The sequence below is a fragment of the Hyla sarda genome, chromosome 6 (assembly GCF_029499605.1).
Source record: "Hyla sarda isolate aHylSar1 chromosome 6, aHylSar1.hap1, whole genome shotgun sequence".
NCBI lineage: Eukaryota > Metazoa > Chordata > Amphibia > Anura > Hylidae > Hyla > Hyla sarda.
In genome coordinates, this window is record NC_079194.1 from 126,402,425 (window position 1) to 126,418,410 (window position 15,986).

The 15,986-nt window shown below is 48.0% G+C and overlaps 1 protein-coding gene across 6 annotated transcripts in view; it reads left to right on the forward strand.

The window, feature by feature from the left end:
• Positions 1–751: 751 nt before the first annotated feature.
• TMCC1 (transmembrane and coiled-coil domain family 1) overlaps positions 752–15,986 on the forward strand; it is a 125,558-nt gene continuing 110,323 nt past the window's right edge. For 3 of the 6 annotated variants that reach the window (XM_056524949.1, XM_056524946.1, XM_056524944.1), the window contains exon 1: positions 752–887. The gene's annotated coding sequence lies outside the window, so the exon portion shown is untranslated. The other 3 variants (XM_056524948.1, XM_056524945.1, XM_056524947.1) reach the window with 2 other exon arrangements.

Consider the following 15,986-nt stretch of genomic DNA (forward strand, 5'->3'; position numbering starts at 1 on the left):
GTATCATCATACATTATAACAGTGAGTGCAGGTGTATCATCATACATTATAGCAGTGAGTGCAGGTGTATCATCATCATACATTATAGCAGTGAGTGCAGGTGTATCATCATCATACATTATAGCAGTGAGTGCAGGTGTATCATCATCATACATTATAGCAGTGAGTGCAGGTGTATCATCATCATACATTATAGCAGTGAGTGCAGGTGTATCTCATCATACATTATAGCAGTGAGTGCAGGTGTCTCATCATACATTATAGCAGTGAGTGCAGGTGTATCATCATACATTATAGCAGTGAGTGCAGGTGTATCACACATCATACATTATAGCAGTGAGTGCAGGTGTATCTCATCATACATTATAGCAGTGAGTGCAGGTGTATCATCATACATTATAGCAGTGAGTGCAGGTGCATCATCATACATTATAGCAGTGAGTGCAGGTGTATCTCATCATACATTATAGCAGTGAGTGCAGGTGTACCGTATAACATACCGGTGCTCCGCCTGCCCTGGGCTCTGCAGGTGTGCCGCATATTCCAGACACCACCTCTGCACTGCCTCTAGCGGTAGTTATTAGCACAGCAGCGCTCTATGACTCGCTTTCATATCCTTCGCTCCTTTATAACCCCGCCCATTCTCCGGCAGCTTTTCATTGGGGGGCGTGTTTATCTCCCTGAAGAGGTGTGGCCTATACTGACAGGCACACTCCGTTGGGCAGCAGGCCACGCCTTTACGTCATGACGCAGATCGACGAGCTGTAGGGGTACAGCGGGCGTGATTTCTCCCGGCAAGAGCTGTTGGCGGACGCCTTCTCGGCGCAGTGTCAGCCCGGCGGGTGAAGCCGCTGTGCTCCGGTATCGTCCTGTATCAGGATCTCTAGGTAACGGCTCTGTAAATCTCGGGGAGGGGGCTGATGCTCCGGCAACCTGGGGGCTCTCCAGCTGTTGTGGGACTACAGATCACAGCATATCGGCCATTCATCGACTTGGTGAGGCATGCTGGGGCTTGTAGTTTCGGGCCATCTTTCTGATGTCACTATTACGTAAGGGTTGAGGCTGCGGTTTTTTGGTCCTGTGTGAATTGAGGCGATGTTTGTGCGTTTTGCACGCTTCCATACGGATCGCTGGAGAGGCTGCACGAGTGTTCCGTTGGTTCCTATGGGGCGATGATGATGATGATGATGATGATGGCTGCGGCATTACCGGGTGAGTGGCGCACATCTATTTGGGTTGCTCAGTAACGTTTGCTCCACTTCTGGGGAGTATTAGGAGCATCTCAATCTGTGAAGTCAAAATCCTCCATCACTATATGGGGGAGCACTGTGTAGTTCAGTGTTTTCCAAACAATGTGTCTCCAGCTGTTGCAAAACTACAACTCCCAGCATGCCTGGACAGCCAAAGACTATCCGGGCATGCTGGGAGCTGGTAGCTTTGCAACAGCTGGAGATACACTGATGTGCTTCAATGTCTCTCACGCCCTGGCTCTCTGGCAGTTGGAGAACTACAACTCCCATCATACTGTGATATCCCATTAAATGATGGGAGTTGTAAAACTTCAACAGCTGGAGAGCCACAGGGCGCTGATCTGACACCTGGGTAAACAACAACTCCCAGCAGTTCTGTGATTTCTAGGTCAGTGTCTCCCAACTAGTGTGCCTGCAGCTGTTGCAAAACTACAACTCCTAGCATGCCCGGACAGCCAAAGACTATCCGGGCATGCTGGGAGTTGTAGCTTTGCTACAGCTGGAGATACACTGGTGTGCTTCAATGTCTCTCACCCCCTGGCTCTCCAGCAGTAGAACTACAACTCCCATCATACTGTGATATCCCATTCCATGATGGTAGTTGTAAAACTTCAACAGCTGGAGAGCCACAGGGTGCTGATATGACACCTGGGTAAACAACAACTCCCAGCAGTTCTGTTATTTCTAGGTCAGTGTCTCCCAACTAGTGTGCCTGCAGCTGTTGCAAAACTACAACTTCTAGCATGCTAGGAGTTTTAGTTTTGCAACAGCTGGAGGCACCCTGGTTGGTATACACTGGTATATGCAGACAGAATTTCCCTACTCTAGTATTTATAATGTGTGATACACCTGCAGCCAACAGCTGTCCGGGCATGCTGGGAGTTGTAGTTGTTCAACAGCTGGAGGCACCCTGGTTGGGATACACTGGTATATGCAGACATAATTTCCCTACTCTAGTATTTATAATGTGTGATACAGCTGTCCGGGCATGCTGGGAGTTGTAGTTGTGCAACAGCTGGAGGCTCCCTGATTGGGATACACTGGTATATGTAGGGGAGATTTATCAAAACCTGTCCAGAGGAAACGTTGCTGAGTTGCCCATAACAACCAATCAGATCGCTTCTTTCACTTTTCAGAGGCCTTTTCAAAAATGAAAGAAGCGATCTGATTGGTTGCTATGGGCAACTCAGCAACTTTTCCTCAGAACAGGTTTTGATAAATCTCCCCCAATTTCCCTACTCTAGTGTTTATAATGTGTGATACTCCTGCAGCCAACAGCTGTCTGGAAATGCTGGGAGTTGTAGTTTTGCGACAGCTGGAGGCACCCCGGTTGGGAAACACTGGCATATGCAGACAGATTTTCCAGCAGGGGGAAAGCTACATTATTTGCTTTATGGAAAGCACCCAGCTTTGCCAAAAACATACCTAAAATGGGAACTATAATCTGCGGGACGTAACAGTCTTTAGGTACATGTTTACCGGATGAATTACTTTGCATCATGGGAGTTGTAGTTTTGCAACTCCTGGTTGGGAAACATTGACCTGGATGTTGCAAAACACAATGCTGTATACTAGCGCAGTGATCCCCGGGTATGCTGGGAGTTGTAGTTTTTTTCAACCGCCAGAGAGCCACAGGTTGTGGAATGCAGGTGTAGTTGCACTGTGTTAGTCATTGCCTGCTAATGCCTCTTCTCCACAGGTTTCTCTTACAATAGGGACATTCTTGTTTATAGCCAGAGGCTGGATACATGGGCACAGCTGATGGCTCGTTCCATTGAGGATTTTTGGGTCTGTACTGACAGTGTCACCTGTCGATGTCAGGAAGAAGTTGTACAGTTATTGACAGCAAGTGGAGATCTCGTTTAGAACGGAAGAACAGTCTGTCGGGGTGTGAACCTGTGTATGGTGAGATTAGTTTGGGGTCCCATTCAGTGAATCTGACTGTTTTGATCCCTATTCAGTAGTGCTCAAGGGGTCCACTCATAGGGGGAGATTTATCAAAACCTGTCCAGAGGAAAAGTTACTGAGTTGCCCATAGCAACCAATCAGATCGCTTCTTTCATTTTTGAAAAAGCCTCTTAAAAGTGAAAGAAGAAATCTGATTGGTTGCTATGGGCAACTCAGCAACTTTACCTCTGCACAGGTTTTGATAAATCTCCCCCATAGTATGTACAGGAGCAGGGACTCCTGTCAGAGTCCCTGCTCCTGAACAGTACGCCGGACGGCTGTGCTGTCTGCAGAATGGATGGGCCGGGTGCAGAGAACATCTGGGCCTCCTCGGTGTAAGAGAACCGGGACAAAACGGATCAAACAAAGATTCTAACAAATCCGTTAAATTTTTTTGTAAAAAAAAAAAATAAAAAATCACGTGCCAGCTTAGTCTATATCGCGCCAGTGCCCATAAAACAGTGTTTTCCAACCAGTGTGACCCCAGCTGTTGCAAAACTACAACTCCCAGCATGCCCGGACAGCCTTTGGCTGTCCGGGCATGCTGGGAGTTGTAGTTTTGCACTGGTTACAACACTGCCTTTAGAAAGTGAAAGAATTCATTATATTATGATTAAATGTAGGGTCCTCCAGAGGCAATGGATGACTTTGCCATTTTTTTTTTAAAGCTGAGGAACATGCTCTCGAATCGCCCAAAGTGCAAGAAAAAGTGCAAACGTGTTACACTAAAAAACGTGCACAAAGGATGCGGTCTATCGCAAGCCCTTCTCATACAGGAGAGAGGCCCCCAACAAACCTTACCCTTCGCCTCCGGACCAAAAGGTATCTGTGAGGTTCCAGGTTCGATGTCCCTTTTTGCCGAAGGTACTAAGGGACCACAAGTGCTCCTGGCATCCCCCTAGGCGTTAGCCAAGGTATCTGCCCGCAGAGCCGATAACTGTAGGTACCCTGCCAATGCAGGAGTACCGGGGGTGTTTGCAGCGAGGTGCGGAACCTAATGGCCACACACACCTCCCCTAGACCGCCAGGAGGGACACCGAGAAGGGCTACCGCATCCTGACAAATCCTGTGAACATACAACACGCAAACAGTGACACAGTCAGACAAAAAGAAATAAGTGAATGTGTGCAGATATACTGCCCGGACATCCGGCCGGATCTATAAAAAATGTCTCTGATCCTAGCCAGAAGGCCGGGACTCAAGAGGTGAGTGCCACAAGGTGAAGAGATTATGGTGCCCATGCTTCAACTCAGTGACTCTATCCTCCCAGTGAGTTTTGGCACCTCGGGGTCACCACTCCCCGAGGCACTAAAGTACCTTGCTCTAGACCCTCTCGGCCTCATGGCGAGACCCGGAGGAGACAGGTCACATCGGGGCAGCCGTCAAGCTGATTCCTCAGAACCAGCCCCGAAACGCCCCGGTACACCTGCCCCCTACCATGCAGCACCCATCCCTACCAGCTCCACAATGACTTTGCCAACAGTGCAGTGACTGGCAGGTATCCTGGCTTTATATATCCTTACTGCAGGACGAGAAGGGGACAGGGATACAAGGACCCTCTTTTCCTGATCACCCTTTTGGGGGAGGGAAAGTGGTGTACCCCCTCCTACATACACAGAAGCTGAAATATGCATTTTGGATGGTAGTTTTCCTGCAGCTGGGCAGCCCCATGCAGACGTGAAGAGCTGTGTTCCTGGGCATGAGCTGGTGCTGACAGTAGGAAACAGATCCGTGCATGCCTGCTGGGAGCGGCAGGTGGTGATCCCATGAGCCTCAGTCTTCCTGTCCTGCCAAACTTTCTGCCTGCACCCACTGTTCTCTTCCGCTATGGTAAACCAGGGGTTACTCTTGCATGCTCCTTCCGGCCGGATCTATACTAATGAAATAAATGGCTTCTATGCGTTTTCTGTCGGAATCTCCTCACTGCAGTAACAACTACTGTATATAACCCCCCCTCCCCGAACCCTGTGCCCCTCCCTCCCCCCCGGCAGCACCCGTTTGGTCATCGGTTATGTAGATCATTTTTTTTTCCTCCTCCCACCAAATCTGCACAGATGACAAATAGAGATCTGGGATAGTGCCAGGATCCGTATCTTAGAGACACATTTGCTGCCTTTCTCAGGGGGCTGGTAGCTGTGTACGTTGTTTTTATTTCTTCATATTGTTCACACTATCAAGAATGAAAGGGGGAGGGGGGGGGGTCACTGTTTTTGCTGAAAAAGGGGCACATGGTGATCAGGTGCTTGACTGCCGGTAAGGTTTCGCAATGCAGGTGTTTCTTGGCTGCTCCCTAGAGGCTTTGTTTATAGGGTTAAATCAATGAAGAGAAGAAAGTTTGTGTATATATAAATAGATTGGCGCAGTTGCCCATAGGAGCCAGTCAGAGCTGCAGAGCCGCGGTAGGTGTAATGGTGGCCAAAACCTGTGTAGAGGAAGAGTGGTGCAGTTGCCCGTAGATTGCTTCTTTTATTTTTAAAAAGTCCTCAGAGAAATGAAAAGTGATCTGATAGGTTTGTACAGGCCAACTTTTTCTTTGCACAGGATTTAAAGGGGTATTCCGGCCAAAGACATCTTATCCACTATCAAAAGGGGATAAGATGTCTGATTGCAGGGGGCCTGCTGCTGGGACCCCCAGATCTCCGTGCAGCACCCGCATTCTGTGCGGTGCTACTGCTCCTGTCTCGGAAACTCTCCGGTCTGATAGGACTCCTCTGTGCTCTCTCCTGTCTGGTAGCATTCCTCTGTGCTCTCTCCTGTCTGGTAGCACTCCTCTGTGCTCTCTCCTGTCTGGTAGCACTCCTCTGTGCTCTCTCCTGTCTGGTAGCACTCCTCTGTGCTCTCTCTTGTCTGATAGCACTCCTCTGTGCTCTCTCTTGTCTGATAGCACTCCTCTGTGCTCTCTCTTGTCTGATAGCACTCCTCTGTGCTCTCTCTTGTCTGATAGCACTCCTCTGTGCTCTCTCTTGTCTGATAGCACTCCTCTGGGCTCTCTCTTATCCTATCAGGCGGGAGAGAGCGAGCACAGAGAAGTGCTAGCCCGCCCTCACTTACTGGACTTTGTCCATTTTTGAGCTTCAGCCTGTATTAAGCTATGATTTTATTAGCCATGATTTCTATAAAAAGGTAATAAAATTTTCTTATGAAGTATATTAGAAAGGTTAATGTTTTGCCAAGATGTACAACATATAAAATGTTTTTGAATCTGACAGTCCATTTAAGACCAAGTATAACCCCTCCTTATGTTGGGTAGAGAAGACCACCATTAGCTCGTTTTTGATGGCCTGTCTATGAATTCTTAATTTCCCCATCTTGGTTTCATAGACATTTGCAGCGTCTCTTTAAGGTATGTTCACACTACATAATTTAGCGAGGGAAAATTTCCTTGCATAATTCCTCTGGGGACTCGCACCTTTCTGTTCAAGGGTAAATGGAGCAGGATTGGTGCAGAATCGGCGTTTATTTGCCAGGGAAATAAGCTAAAGGGACAGTGGAGGAGATTCATCAAAACCTGTGCTGAGAATAAGTTGACCAGTTGCCCATAGCAACCAATCAGATCACTTCTTCTGTTTTTTCAGAGGCCTTTTCAAACATGAAAGAAGCGATCTGATTGGTTGATCTGGCCAACTTTTCCTCTGCACAAGTCCTCCAGTGACCCCACATTTGCCCTGCCACTTACTGTTAAAACATACATACATTTTTGCCATGTAAATGTGTGAACAGTTCCTTGTTCCGTGTATCTTTTCCTGTACCCCTCCGGACCACCAAGCCCCAGCCCCCTTTTTGCAGTGAAGCCATGTGATAGTCCCAACAGGACACTGTGCGTGAGCGAGATCTCGCATCGGCCTTGGCTACAAATCGCTGCTGAAATGTGCCTTGGTGGTCCGTCAGCCTACAGGAGGAGACGAGTGGTCCAGGCAGCCACCACCAGTATGTCTTCTCCTGTAACCCCACCGAGCCCAAGCCGCTTTTCAACAGTAATTTGTAGCAAAGGCCGATGCGAGATCTTGCGCATGCACTTTGTCTTGGTGGATCTGTCGCGTTGCTCAGGCTTGGTGGTCCGACAGGGAGACAGGAGTGGTCCGTGCGACCACCCCAATGGAAACAAGGAACTGGTGATGCACTTACATTAGAGGTATCAAATCTGGTGTCACTTTCCCTTTAAACAAAGGCAAACAATTGAACACTGGACCACTTTCCTCGGCGGAATTTTAAGCCGCTAAAATGCTGCAGTGTAAATGGGTTGACAGAGGACCCATTCACACCAATGTTTAGTTTCGTTCAGCGGAATCTGAGCACAATTCCACTCACACAAATTCCGTAGTGTGAACATACCCTTACATAGTGGAGTGTTTCTTATTCTCTAAATACATTACATAACTAATACCCATCTGTGTGGCTCTTTCACCAAGGGGGATTTACATTATTACAGATAATGGGAAGTGGATTTGTATAAAAAGGGTTTAAATATCTCTTCTTATTTTTGTCCTAGAATTTCCTCTTTTTTGCCTGTGCCTTCACCCGAAGATTAAACAGTTTCCCATCCACTATTGGAACTGTGGTTTCTCCCTTTCTAAATTTGTCTTCTCCATTTTCTATTTAGTAACTTCTATGTAGTAATAGATTATTCGTCTGATGTTGCTTGCTGTCAGTGACTGGAAACATTGTTTACATCCTGTGATTTAAAAGCTGTATTGACTTAAAGTGGTACTTCGGCGAAAAAGATCTTATATCCTCTCCAAAGGATAGGGTATAAGATGTCTGATCGCGGGGGTCCCACCGCTGGGGACCCCTGCAATTTCTGGGCCGGCAGCGGCGGCATCCGGAACACGAAAGCTTGGAGCTTCCATGTTTGTGACGTCACGCCACGCCCCCTTCATTCATGTCTATGGTAGGGGGTGTGATGGATAGTACTAGGGATGTCCCGATAATGGTATCGGTATCGGGGCCGGTACCAGGTATTTGCATGGTATCGGGGACTCGTCTAATGTCCCCGATACCAAAGCCGATACCTGGTGGAGTGCTCTGCTTCACTGTTCTCTGATCCGCATCACTGCCGCTGCCCCGTTCTGCCATCCCTTTTACTGCCGCTGCCCCGTTCTGCCGTCCCTTTTACTGCCGCTGCCCCGTTCTGCCATCCCTTTTACTGCCGCTGCCCCGTTCTGCCGTCCCTTTTACTGCGCTGCCCCGTTCTGCCATCCCTTTTACTGCCGCTGCCCCGTTCTGCCATCCCTTTTACTGCCGCTGCCCCGTTCTGCCGTCCCTTTTACTTCCACTGCCCCGTTCTACTGTCTGCATCATGGAGTCTTATGGAGGAGCATGTGACTCACACGTCATTCCACCTCCTCCCCTGTGCCCAGCACAACTCTACGGAGGAAGCAGAGTGACGTGTATGTCACATGCTCCTCCATGATGTGGACGGCAGAACGTGGCAGTGGCAGTGATAAGTACGGTTGAACGGAGCTACGAAGCGGCAACAGGCACAAGTGAGCAACTACAAGGGGGGGGGGGGGGGCTGCGGTCTACAGGGGGGCTGCTACTAATGTCTGCAACTATCTATACTACCTACAAGGGGATACTACCTACTATTTAAAGACAATCTTACAGCAGAGTCACCTGCACTAACTTCAATTTATAGGTAGTACATGTGACCCTGTTTCTACCGCTGCTCACCATGTGAACATTAGCGCAATCGCTCCGGAGACATCGGTCTCGCCGCTAATGCAAATTCCCTGTTCTGCCCAAAGAGAGAAATCTTTGCTCATACTACAGCAGCCGCCTCCATTGTACACAACAAGGACCCACATATCAGCATGGTAATCGGCGCCAGAGACCGGGTCACTCTGGGGTCAGATTCCCTTTTAAAATAAAAGTACTCGTACTTGGTATCAGTGAGTACTACTCGTACTTGGTCTAAAAAAAATAAAAAAAATAAATACGGTATCGGGACATCCCTAGCTAGTACGTAACCATCACGCCTCCTCCCATAGACATGAATGGTGGCTGTAGTCGTCGACAGTCATCCGGCGCGGAGTTCGCTCCGTGCACGGATGACCAGGGTGCCAAGCTGGAGATCTTTGGATAGGGGATAAGGTTTTTCTTTGCCGGAGTTCCCCTTTAATACTTCTCACAGCTGAAGACTTGTTAGGCGGCATTCACACCTTGTTTTCAGCCTACGTTTGCTGGATCCAGCTCGGGAAGGGGAAAACCGGGCGCTTCCATAGCCCAGCTAGACTGGCGCTGAAATCCATTTACTTTAATGAGCTGACCGGAGTCAAACGGTGACTCCGATTGGCTCATTTTTGACCCGTATCCGGTTTTGTGACCGGACCTAAAACCGTAGTATACTACGGTTTTTTATTCGGTCAGGAAACCGGATCCGGTCAAAAATGAGCCGACCGGAGTCACCGTTTGACTGCGGTCAGCTCATTAAAGTACGGGAGTACAGGTACGGGAGCGCCCGGTTTTCCCCTCCCCCTGCCGGATCCCGCAACCGTAGGCTGAAAACAAGGTGTGAATGCAGCCTAACAGTGGCATTCAGTCTACACACTTTGCTGGTCGCATACTTTGTTGCAAAAATTTAGGCAACTGAAAATTGGTTCTGTGTTTCTACTAGTGGGGTTATTCTTACTGCAAGGAAGTGGGTTTAGTCCAGTGGTTTCCAAACTGTGGGCCTCCAGATGCTGCAAAACTACAACTCCCAGCATTCCCGGACAGCCTTTGGCTGTCCAGGAATGCTGGGAGTTGTAGTTTTGCAGCATCTGGAGGAGACCACTGGTTTAGTCTGTTCAGAGAAATTTTGCGTGTGAGGGAAAAATGCCCTTTAGGTCGCTGACAATGATGCTTTGGCATTGGCCTCTGTTCTTAAGATTTTTTGAAGAAAAGTTCTTTGTTTCTGCATAAAGACAAACCCAGCAGAGATGGCGGACTGACTACCCAGTGCCCATCGCTATTAGGTTGGATGTAGGAAAGTATATACTGTAGGATCAGAAGAGCCAACCTGGGCCTGGTCACTGTGACTCTGTGGAGTCACCTTGCTTCACTAGTGATTTATGTGCGGGGGTCACGGCTCCTCCATGCCCCCTGGGCCCCTGCTCTGCTGCCTGCTTTTAACTGCGTTTTCCCCAGCGTTGCCTTTCTCCCAGCTTGAAGGACGCTCGTACTGTTCTATTTTTATACATCTCCTGTCTTGCAGCGAAAGCCATTAAATCCGCATTCACAGACAGAGCAGGGAGCAGATAAAGGCAGATTTACTGTTACTTTAGATGGAAAATCCATTTACCTCCTCAAATGTGTCTTTATATTTTGCAAATCCATTGTCAGCCATGAGGCCCTTGATTTGTTGGAGTCTGTTGAGGCCGAGCCATGTAAGAGGAGCGGGAAAAATGTCCCAGTGCGCCCACTGTTACGGCTTGTGTAATACAGCTTTCCTAGAGTTCTGAAAGGCAGTGATGCTTTGCCCTACAGCGATACTGCAGATAGACTTGTCAGAGCTGTGAGAAAGCTGGGCGGCAACTTTGGTTGGACCTGTCTGTTTTCACTAATGCAAAATCATTGTATTGCAGAATAGAGCCCCCTTTTAAATTTAGGACACGTGCAAAAACATGTACTACGTGACTTGTACTGACCTTATAACATGCCACTACTTGAGTTTTACCCGAAAAAAAAAAAAAATCACTTTCTGGGTGTCCCAGCGGTCAGACCCCCTCCATAAGGGTATGTTCACACTGAGGAATTGGAGAGGAATTTCCACGAGTAATTCTGCTGGCTTTTTCCTCTCCAATTCATTCAGCAGTGAAATCCCCATAGAGCTGTGCAGAATTTCTGCCCCTCAGTTCACACTGAGGAATTTCCTCAAGCAGAATTCTGATGAGGAAGTCTGTTCCGCTTGAAGAAAAAAACATGATTTTTCTTTCAAGCGGAATCGGCGTCTTACTCCCAGAAAGTTAAACAGATCTGTAAATTACTTCTATAAAAAAATCTTTACTCTTCCGGTACTTTTTAGCAGCTGTATGCTACAGAGGAAATTCTTTTCTTTTTGAATTTTTATGTCTTGTCCACAGTGCTCTCTGCTGACACCTCTGTCCGTGTCAGGAACTGTCCAGAGTGGCATAGGTTTGCTATGGGGATTTTCTCCTGCTCTGGACAGTTCCTGATACGGGCATCAGGTGTCAGCAGAGAGCACTGTGGTCAAGACAAAAAAGAAATTCAAAAAGAAGAGTTTCCTCTGTAGCAAACAGCTGCTAAAAAGTACTGGAAGGGTAAAGATTTTTTTTAATAGAAGTCATTTACAAATATGTTTAACTTTCTGGCACCAGTTGATTAAAAAAAAAAAAAAAAAAAAAAAAATTCCCTGGAGTACCCCTTTAACTAATCGGTGACTGACTTACTGGAAGGACACCTCCCTTCCCTAATGCATTGTTCCCCCAACCTTCGATCTTCCCGCTGTTACAAAACTACAACTCTTCCCGTGCCTTGACACCTGTATGTTGGCACGGCATGCTGGGAGTTGTAGTTTTGCAACAGCTGAAGAGTCACAGGTTAGAGATCACTGCTTTAATATGTTGTGAGTTGTAGTTTTGCAGGGGCTGGAGGTCACTGCTAGAGATGAGCGAACTTACAGTAAATTCGATTCGTCAGAAACTTCTCGGCTCGGCAGTTGCATAAATTAGTTCAGCTTTCAGGTGCTCCGGTGGGCTGGAAAAGGTGGATACAGTCCTAGGAAAGAGTCTCCAGCCACCGGAGCACCTGAAAGCTGAACTAATTTATGCAGGAAAAGTCAGCAACTGCCGAGCCGAGAAGTTCGTGACAAATCGAATTTACTGTAAGTTCGCTCATCTCTAGCCACTGCACTGAAGCATGCTAGGAGTTGTAGTCTTCCAACAGCTGGAGCACCAGATATTAGTGCAGTGAACTCCAACCTGTTGCTCTACAACTCCCTTCATGCCCTGCCAGATAAGGCTGGAGATCCACAGGTTGGGGAACACAGTCATGTATAATAGCAGCGCCCTGTTGAGCCCCCACTTCCATGCCCCTTGCTTCCAGCTGGCGTTTTCACTTTACCAAGCCGTCTAATAGACCTGGGCTGGCAGCAGGCCGCCAGGAATTGATTTAACGTGAAGTCTGTTCTTCAGGTCCAGGAAGATAAACAAATTGCTGTGTAAACAGGATTATTTTAAACCCGGATATTGTTCTGCTTTTAGCTGCAATGACATAAGGTCCAATGGAGAAGCTTTAGACTCCTACAACTGCCCAGGGAACTCTAAGCAGCGCAACCGTTACTGGGGTTCTCACCCAGCTTTCCCAGGAACCTGTATAACAGTGAAGGCTGCCATTAGGGCTAACATGGCGTTTTAGCTAATATGTTTAGGCTTCTGAATGTCTCTAGTTGTTCTTCTCGCTTTCATATCTCTGCACAATTAGACAAAATCTGCTTTCAGGAGTCTAGGAAAGCTTTGTGAAACTCCCTGCCAGAGCATTCTGAGAAACAGAATTAGGGGTATTTTTGAGGTAAGTGGCTCTTGAAATAGAGGCTTGTTTTTTATTTTTTTTCTCTTTTTTTCCCAACCAGGGTGCCTCCAGCTGTTGCAAAAACTACAACTCCCAGCATGCCCGGACAGCCTTCGGCTGTCCGGGCATGCTGGGAGTTGTAGTTTTGCAACAGCTGGAGGCACCCTGGTTGGGAAACACTGCCATAAGGACCTGAGCATTGCCTCTCATTGACATCTGTGTGCTCTCTGACCCTCGCCCTGTTTTTACTTTTATTCCATTACAGTCCGGGCCAAACCTCTCCCTTGGGTTCCCTTCCTTTTTAATGTTCCATAAACTCTCCTTTTAATCTATTGATCTACACAGCGACCTCCATGATGGATGAAGCGGGGCGTGATCCAGGGAATCTGCTACCCTCCTGCGCCTCATGCCATGGCGGTAGCCCCAAGTTTATTCTTTTGGCTTGAAAGATGGCTTTCTGATATTTCCTTGTGAACCCCACCCTAGATTTTATTTTTTGTGTTTTAATCTAGTTTCCTAACCAGTGTGCCTCCAGCTGTTGTAAAACTACAACTGCTAGCATTCCTGGACAGCTGTAGGCACATTGGTTGGGAAACTTTACATTAAACAATGATAACCTAATCAAAGGCTTAGAAACTTTCTACAAAGGTTCTGTTCTTGTTCGTTCGATTCCATAGTGTTTTCAAGATCTCTGCTTGCTGTCAATATATGGAAACATCCAGAGGGTGATTACCTCCACGGAGGGTATGTTCACACAGTTAGGACTTACCCATAGCAGATCTGACATGCACTTTTCCAAGAATCAGCTCCGATTTCTGCACATGGCTTTGCCCCATTCCTACAGTGAGGCCGATATACATTTGTTCTCTGCAGCATCTGTGCCAGTAGAAGTGTATGCTGTGTATTTATTTTATTGTATAATCCGTACCCCGTTCGCTGTAGAATGTGCATCAAATATACGCAGGATACTATACGGGTGAATAGACCCTAAAGCACGATTTCTGAACCTGTGGCTGTCCAGCTGTTGCAAAAGGTTATCCTTTGGTTGTCGAGGCATAATGGGGGTTGTAGTCTTGCAACAGCAGGAATGCCACAGTTTGGGGAACAGTACCTTTTTAAAGGGGTACTCGGGGGAGAAGTTGTGTTCTCCGATCTCCTGTATGGGGTCTGGCTCTCACGCTGAACTTGCCATTCAGCAACTTCTCCCCTGACAAATCCCGCCTCTACTTTCGGAGGCACACCGGTGTGATTGCCCACTTGCTGGCAGGGTGGGGGACTGTCTCAGCCGATGTTTGGCTGATCTTGTGGTGGACAAAGCATTCAGGAGTAAAGTAAGTGAAGCTGCGAATAGATCCTGGTGTGGGGTCAGATCCCAGCAGTCAGACCCCTAAGATCAGACACTTGTCCCCTATCCTGTGAGTAAGGGATAAATTGTGTTCCCCAGAGTACCCCTTAAACCTTCTGCCATCTCCTAGGGTACAATAACCTCCTCAGCCCTTATGTGTGTCTCAGTCACTTGCCGATCTCTGCCTTCTCCTCTGCCTTTCCTAAGGGTCATTTATCCCATTACGAGGCTGCAGCTTAATGGAGTGCTGCTGTTCTGCGGTCGCTGTTATTGCTGAAATATTTGTCATCCTTCCTGTTAAGCAAATAGAAATCGAGCTAAAATTGTCGTCACAGCAAACCTGTTTTACAGTAAACCACTGGTTCCAAGTAAGTGGCGCTACCAACCTTCCCTTACACACGCTCGCTGTTTAAAATCCAATTGTTGCTGAATTTGTGCCAGTTTGTGCATATTTCACCTTACAGCTGGCATGCAGATAGTAAAGCCCAATATGTGCCAGGAGTTGTCATAGGATGCTGCTAGAAATGCAGTCCTTACCGGGACACCTTGGTCACCCTGATCCTCCTGCTTCAAGAGAAAATTGCCAGAGTTAAGAGTAATGTAGTTGGATAACAGTACTTTGTTACATTAAAACAGTGATCTCCAGTAGGGATCGAGCGATATTGATCTTTTAGGGCTGATACCGATAATCTGTGTACTTTCAGGCTGATAGCCGATAACGTATACCGATATTCCGGCATAAGATATCGGCTATTTAGCCTTTAAATCGATGAACTGCAGTGGCTTTTGCGGGGCCAGAGACTGCTGCCGCCAGCCGCTTCTCTCCCCCTGCCTGTCCTGAGTCCAACCACCACCGCCGCTGCCCCCCCCCCCCCCCCCCCCCCACCCCCCCCCCCCCCGCCTATCCTCTGGCCAATATTATCGGCCGATATTCACCATTTTGGACGTTATCGGTATCGGCAATTACCTTGCCAATAATGCCCCGCCCCTCTGGCCAGAGACCGCCCCCTCCTGCTTCTCTCCCCCTGCCGGTCCTGAGTCCAATCACCGCCGCTGCCCCTTTGCCTCCCCCATCCCCGATTTTATAATTACCTGTTCCTGGGGTCCGTGCTACTTCTGGCTCCGGCTGCGTTCTGAGCGGTCACTGTGTGCACTGACTGTGACGTCGCGTTGAGGATGTCACTCGTCATTGCGCAGCGCACAGCAACAGCACAGGACGCCAGAAGTAGCGTGGACCCCGGGAACAGGTAATTATAAAACAGGGGATGGGGGAGGCAATGGGGCAGCGGCGGTGATTGGACTCAGGACCGGCAGGGGGAGAGAAGCAGGAGGGGGAGGTCTCTGGCCAGAGGGGCGGGGTGGGCATTATTGGCAAGGTAATTGCTGATACCGATAACAACATCCAAAATGGTGAATATTGGCCGATAATATTGGCCAAACCCATAATCGGTCGATCCCTAATCTCCAGATTGTGGACCCTCTAGAGCAGGGGTCTCCAACTGTGGCCCTCCAGATGTTGCAAAACTTCAAATCCCAGAATGCCAACGGCTGTCCGGGCATTCTGGGAGTTGAAGTTTTGCAACATCTGGAGGGCCACAGTTTGAGACTACTGCTCTAGATGTTGCAAAACTACCACTCCCAGCATCCCTGAACAGCTGTTTTAACCAGTAGTTAAATTGCCAATTGCCTGTTTGTTTTTGTTTTTTAATTATTTTTGACTAAAAAGGTTTTAGGTTACTGTAAGCCAGCGATCACTGTGTCCCCTGCCTTGCAGGCAGATGTGACATAAATATACAAGTACATGACCCTGCACTCTGTCTGTCTGATATATAGCGGTAGGTCTGGCGGACATCTTTATGAAAGATTGATTAGTACAAAGTGATCGTGTTACGAAAAACGGAAAGTTCCCGTTTGTAAGACAAGCTGCAGTAAGTGGA